Source organism: Salvia hispanica, chromosome 3, assembly GCF_029641045.1.
Source record: "Salvia hispanica isolate PSC_SH4W2 chromosome 3, Shi_PSC_v1, whole genome shotgun sequence".
Taxonomy (NCBI): domain Eukaryota; kingdom Viridiplantae; phylum Streptophyta; class Magnoliopsida; order Lamiales; family Lamiaceae; genus Salvia; species Salvia hispanica.
This window is the reverse complement of record NC_142694.1, coordinates 25,328,789-25,335,683: the sequence shown is the minus strand read 5'-3', so window position 1 is coordinate 25,335,683 and position 6,895 is coordinate 25,328,789. Positions and strand designations below refer to the sequence as shown.

At 37.9% G+C, this 6,895-nt stretch overlaps 1 long non-coding RNA gene across 2 annotated transcripts; it reads left to right on the top strand.

The window, feature by feature from the left end:
- Positions 1-238: 238 nt before the first annotated feature.
- On the top strand, positions 239-2,696 carry LOC125197805 (uncharacterized). 2 transcript variants are annotated; one of them, XR_016136293.1, is made up of 2 exons: positions 239-1,798; positions 2,082-2,696. It is a non-coding gene; the product is annotated as an uncharacterized LOC125197805 (long non-coding RNA). The 2 variants fall into 2 exon arrangements; XR_016136292.1 differs by having other exon boundaries at positions 239-1,974.
- Positions 2,697-6,895: the final 4,199 nt, after the last annotated feature.

Here is a 6,895-nt window from a genome sequence, read left to right as displayed (position 1 = left end):
CCACGACGGTCACTGGACCAGCCAACCCCTTTTGTTAGCTCACGGTCCCCTTATGTGTACACTAGTCCGAGTAGGGTTTGCGGCCCTACTGGGACCCGAATTCGATTTAACTTAAATTGGCATAGCCAAGCAGATAGGTAATCATAAAACAAAACATGGCATGACAACATACTTGAGCAAAGAATCACATTTTCATACTGAAATCACGTTTTAAAAGAATGCCCACCTAAAAAGCTAAAGCTCCTTCCGAAATTTCCTTAACTTGGTCTTAGATGACGTTCGAAGACGTCCCTTTAGGAAATAAAATGATACTTTAATTAGACTTTAAGAAGTCAAATAAACGTAAACATGAATGCATCCTAAGTGCGTGGTCATTTTATTCTTCTTCTTAGTCTTCTAGAAAAGTTCTAGAAATCTTGAAACATTAATTAAATCGGAAGGTTTAATTTATTATAGAAACTTAAGACATTATTCATTTAACCTTGAGGGTACTACTTTGTACTTTCCATGTATTAAATTATCATCTCGGAATTTAATTAGCGAACCATCACATAAAAATTGATTGAGCAACTAGTCCATTTAATTTATTCACTTAGTCCGACTAAGAAAAGAATAAATTAGTCCAATCCTTTAAATACTTTCAGGCCCAAGCTTCTAATTAAATCTTTAGCCCACGCCTTTATTTAATTCCTTAGCCCATATTTTTAATTAAAGAGGCCCAAAACAATGAATCAAGCCCAACACATACTCCCCATCTCCAAAGTCTCTTCTCTCGTTCCCAACACACAATTCCCAAATTGAAGAAACAATCCCTAAATTGAAAGGGGATTTAGATCGAGGAAGGAGCAGCGACGCCTCTTCTTCGCCGTCCGTCGGTAACTGCTCCGGTCATCATCTCCGGTGGGCGCTGAAACTCCGGCGACATCGTCCATCCCGTCAGAAATCCTTCAGCTCTCCGTCGAGCTGCGGTCCTTCCGCGTTTCACGCGCCTCTTGCCGAGGTCGCTGCTGGACGGACGGGCTGCTGTATAGCCGGGACAACTTGCTGTCGGCGCACAGCCTGCCCGCCACCTCGCGTCCTCCCATCGTTGGTGTCGCGCCGTCGGAGAAGGAGAGGAAGCATCGCCTCTCTATCTCTCTGCACACACGGCTCCGCACGGGCGAGCTGCAGTTCTGCCTGCGGCTATCTCCACCGTCGTCCTCGCAGGTGCCGTTACTGCTCCCGACATCCGGTTCGCGAGACCCCGCACCTTAGGCAGATCCAACTTTCCCTTAAAGCTAACCCTTTTATCTTGTTCCTTAGTGTAGCCGTTTAATTTGGGCAGAAACTTATGAGATTTAAACAAAATTTCTTGCATTTGATTATTGTGGTAACACTTGGTTGGGTTTTGCTTATTATGTAAAGTTAGCATCTTTCCTTTGAACCCACTGTATAGGCTACTATGAAAATTGTTGATAAAGCATTTCAAGTATAGCTAGCATTTTCTTTGTGAAATAACACTTAGCATGTTGTTCCTTGAGTTTCCCTTGTAAAGACTACCTATGGTTTGAAATCTAGAATCTAAGTTTTGGGCTTCTTCATGATGATATGGAAAATTATATGGGAGAAGGATAGAGGTGTATTACCTCTTGGAGTAGTTACTGATTCCTTTCCTCTGCTCCTAGAACTCAAGGTTCACTCCCCACTCTGAAATTCTTGTTGTAATGTAAGGGAAAGGAGTGAGCTTATGTTTTAGCATGAAAACTTGTGGGAATGAGGAAAAAGGCATGTTACCTAAGGAGCGTAGAACTTCCTGCAGGTACTATGCAGAAAACTCTTCCCCCAACTCACTCACACTCACTCTTGCTATGGTGGCTGAAAAACTTGAATAAGAGGGAGGGGATTTTGAGAGTGGTATGGGGTTCTTATAGGCAAACCTTGGTGTACTTAGGAGAATTAAATGGAGCTGCCAGACTCTTTGTTTTCATGTTGCAAGTGAATCGTCCTTTTTAAGATCTTCACTAAGCTTTTAATTAATACATTCGTCTCTTTCTTGAAGCACAAGTACTCCCTTCATAAAATCACTTGTTTGCTTATTGCAGGGTGGTATTGTAGGGAATAGTAGTCTGTAGGTGTTGTTTTGAGAAGGATGTTGCAGGTATTGACTTTCCTCTTTTTGAGTAAGTCTTTGGTCTCCTTAAGCAAAGGTATTGCTGCCATCTTTCCTTAAGTGTAAGCTGCTGTCGAGAGAGGGGGTTTTAGGGGCTGACCTTGCCATTCTCAATTCCCTCTTTAATAAAGCCTTGTTGTTTCACTTCTCCAAAAAGGATGTCCCTTAGATTCCTCTTGTTTGTAGGCATTTATTGTTTGTCTTATCTTGCAGGTGAGGGAAAAGGGCTTGGGTGCTACGCTGCTGTTCGAGACGTGGGCTTGCTGCCCCGGGCCCGATGGGCTGTTCGGAACGGGCTGTGATTTGGGCTTGGGAGAAAGAGGCCCAAAGTCCAAGCATAATAAGATTTTAGTTTCTTAAACTCTTTTGGCCCATTCATGGTTATTTGTAATAGTATAGTATCACATATTCTTTTCTTTCCATTCATAATTCATACGTAAGGTGATCATGTAAGTTAATGTATTATTCGAGATGTAAGCGAACACTTTAGTTCGGAAAGGACGTCTTCACATTCTTTTTCAAAAGTTCAATTTATTTCATAACGTAACTTAGATTGTTTTAGTTCGTTCGATTATCTCTAACTTTTGTCTTTGCGAACTAACAACATTGAGCATTATCAAAGGGTAACGAGTTCCACTTAACTCAACGAAGCAAGAGAATGACATTTCTCTAGTTCGACATTTAATCATAAAGGAAAAGGGTAATAATAATAAAAAAAAAATGCGGGTATTATAGATAAGGTTCTCCAAACCAACTCTAAAATTCAATTTATTCTTAAAATTTACAAATGAAAGTTTTTAATTATTTGTTGAAGTATTATAAGCGGATAAGGAGACCAATCTTCTTAGAAAATGAAATTTATAATAAATAGACGGAGACTAATTTTGGTGGGCAGACACACATGCGCGCGCGCATACAGTGCATGCGCACACACTGCACACACAGTAAGCGCGCAAATACACACACACACACTTCACACATCTTCACACTTAACACATGATAGGATCCTGTTTGTAGATTTACTATGAATGTATGAAAAATAAAATAGTAGTAAGTGGTAATTAATGAAACATTCACATTTCACACTAATCGTCCCAACGGAAATCAACTCACAGTGGCATTGAGCTCTATAAATAGTGGCTCAATTTTTAACATTTCTTGTATCTCACTTATAAACTGAATTAAGATGGCCATTGTTTGGAGAGAGCATTCAGCTGTGGAGAGAGAGGTCAATCTGCCGGCCGGTTGGCGATTTGATCCGATCGGCGTAGAGCAGATACAATTCTATCTCTCCAAAATAGTGTGCTGCAAACCTCTCCAAGCTAACGTAATGAAGGAGATCGATGCACACCACTTTTACCAGAACCATCCTCAGGATCTAGGTACGGATTTCGATTCATTCAATCATTCATCATATTCGGAATAATATGTACCTCTAATCATTTCGAATTCTTTGCAGTACATGACTCGATGCGGCTCTTTGACGAATATTTCTTGGTCCATGGGGATGATTATTTCCGTAGAATAATCAACAACATGTAACTTATTGGTGAAGGTGATGTTGGATCCTGGAGATCACAGGGAAATGAAGAAGAAATAGTCGATAAAGATGGAAACATTATCGCCTTCAAGATCCATTATATCTTTTTCTATCCCGATTCGAAATGAACAAATTGGACAATGGAACTATACCGTTTGCCTGTTCCCTAAAACAAAGAGGTACTATATTGACATTATTCATTTAATTTATAATTTATAATTTAATTTTTTAATTTTCTTCTTAAATATGTTTCTATGCTTTAGGTAGAGAAGATTGGGTGGTGGCAAGGATCGGAGGAGCAGAAGAATGTTAAAGGGTTGACAATATTAATTCTTTGTTTCAGTTTAGTATACAAAAATGTTTCTAGTCTAATGAGGAGTTGTTGTTACTATAGTGAACAAAGGGTTAGTGTTGATAATAACAAACCTTGTCCCTACATTAAAAGGGTTTTACTTTCACCGAGTACAAAGGTTAGTGTTGATCATAACAAAACCTATCCCTACATAAAAGGGTTTTACTTTCACCTAGTACATTAATTTATTTTCTTGATTTTACATAAATGATAAGGTTCTCCAAACCAACTCTAAACTTCAATTTATTCTTAAAATTTACAAATGAAAGTTTTTAATTATTTGTTGAAGTATTATAAGCGGATAAGGAGACCAATCTTCTTAGAAAATGAAATTTATAATAAATAGACGGAGACTAATTTTGGTGGGCAGACACACATGCGCGCGCGCATACAGTGCATGCGCACACACTGCACACACAGTAAGCGCGCAAATACACACACACACACTTCACACATCTTCACACTTAACACATGATAGGATCCTGTTTGTAGATTTATTATCAATGTATGAAATATAAAATAGTAGTAAGTGGTAATTAATGAAACATTCACATTTCACACTAATCGTCCCAACGGAAATCAACTCACAGTGGCATTGAGCTCTATAAATAGTGGCTAAATTTTTAACATTTCTTGTATCTCACTTATAAACTGAATTAAGATGGCCATTGTTTGGAGAGAGCATTCGGCTGTGGAGAGAGAGGTCAATCTGCCGGCCGGTTGGCGATTTGATCCAATCGGCGTAGAGCAGATACAATTCTATCTCTCCAAAATAGTGTGCTGCAAACCTCTCCAAGCTAACGTAATGAAGGAGATTGATGCACACCACTTTTACCAGCACCATCCTCAGGATCTAGGTACGGATTTCGATTCATTCAATCATTCATCATATTCGGAATAATATGTACCTCTAATCATTTCGAATTCTTTGCAGTACATGACTCGATGCGGCTCTTTGACGAATATTTCTTGGTCCATGGGGATGATTATTTCCGTAGAATAATCAACATGTAACTTATCGGTGAAGGTGATGTTGGATCCTGGAGATCTCAGGGAAATGAAGAAGAAATAGTCGACAAAGATGGAAACATTATCGCCTTCAAGATCCATTATATCTTTTTCTATCCCGATTCGAAAGGAACAAATTGGGCAATGGAACTATACCGTTTGCCTGTTCCCTTAAACAAAGAGGTACTATATTGACATTATTCATTTAATTTATAATTTATAATTTAATTTTTTAATTTTCTTCTTAAATATGTTTCCATGCTTTAGGTAGAGAAGATTGGGTGGTGGCAAGGATCGGAGGAGCAGAAGAATGTTAAAGGGTTGACAATATTAATTCTTTGTTTCAGTTTAGTATACAAAAATGTTTCTAGTCTAATGAGGAGTTGTTGTTACTATAGTGAACAAAGGGTTAGTGCTGATAATAACAAACCTTGTCCCTACATTAAAAGGGTTTTACTTTCACCGAGTACAAAGGTTAGTGTTGATCATAACAAAACCTATCCCTACATAAAAGGGTTTTACTTTCACCGAGTACATTAGTTTATTTTCTTGATTTTACATAAATGATAAGATTCTCCAAACCAACTCTAAAATTCAATTTATTCTTAAAACTTACAAATGAAAGTTTTTCATTATTTTTTGAAGTATTATAAGCGGATAAGGAGACCAATCTTATTAGAAAATGAAATTTATCATAAATAGACAGAGACTAATTTTGGTGGGTAGACACACATGCGCGCGCGCATACAGTGCATGCGCACACACTGCACACACACAGTAAGCGCGCAAATACACACACACACTTCACACATCTTCACACTTAACACATGATAGGATCCTGTTTGTAGATTTATTATGAATGTATGAAATATAAAATAGTAGTAAGTGGTAATTAATGAAACATTCACATTTCACACTAATCGTCCCAACGGAAATCAACTCACAGTGGCATTGAGCTCTATAAATAGTGGCTAAATTTTTAACATTTCTTGTATCTCACTTATAAACTGAATTAAGATGGCCATTGTTTGGAGAGAGCATTCGGCTATGGAGAGAGAGGTCAATCTGTCGGCCGGTTGGCGATTTGATCCAAACGGCGTAGAACAGATACAATTCTATCTCTCCAAAATAGTGGGCTGCAAACCTCTCTAGCCTAACGTAATGAAGGTGATCGATGCACACCACTTTTACCAGCACCATCCTCAGGATCTAGGTACAGATTTCAATTCATTCATTCATTTATCATATTCAGAATAATATATACCTCTAATCATTTCGAATTCTTTGCAGTACATGACTCGATGCAGCTCTTTGACGAATATTTCTTGGTCCATGTGGATGAATATTTCCGTAGAATAATCAACAACATGTAACTTATCGGTGAAGGTGATGTTGGATCTTGGAGATCTCAGGGAAATGAAGAAGAAATGGTCGACAATGATGGAAACATTATCGCCTTCAAGATCCATTATATCGTTTTCTATCCTGATTTGAAAGGAACAAATTGGACAATGGAACTATACCGTTTGCCTTCCCAAAAATGAAGAGGTACTATATTGACAGTATTTATTTAATTTATAATTTATAATTTAATTTTTTAATTTTCTTCTTAAATTTGTTTCCATGCTTTAGGTAGAGAATATTGGGTGGTGGCAAGGATCGGAGGAGCAGAAGAATTTTAAAGGGTTGACAATATTAATTCTTTGTTTCAGTTTAGTATACAAAAATGTTTCTAGTCTAATGAGGAGTTGTTGTTACTATAGTGAACAAAGGGTTAGTGTTGATAGTAACAAACCTTGTCCCTACATTAAAAGGGTTTTACTTTCACCGAGTACATTAATTTATT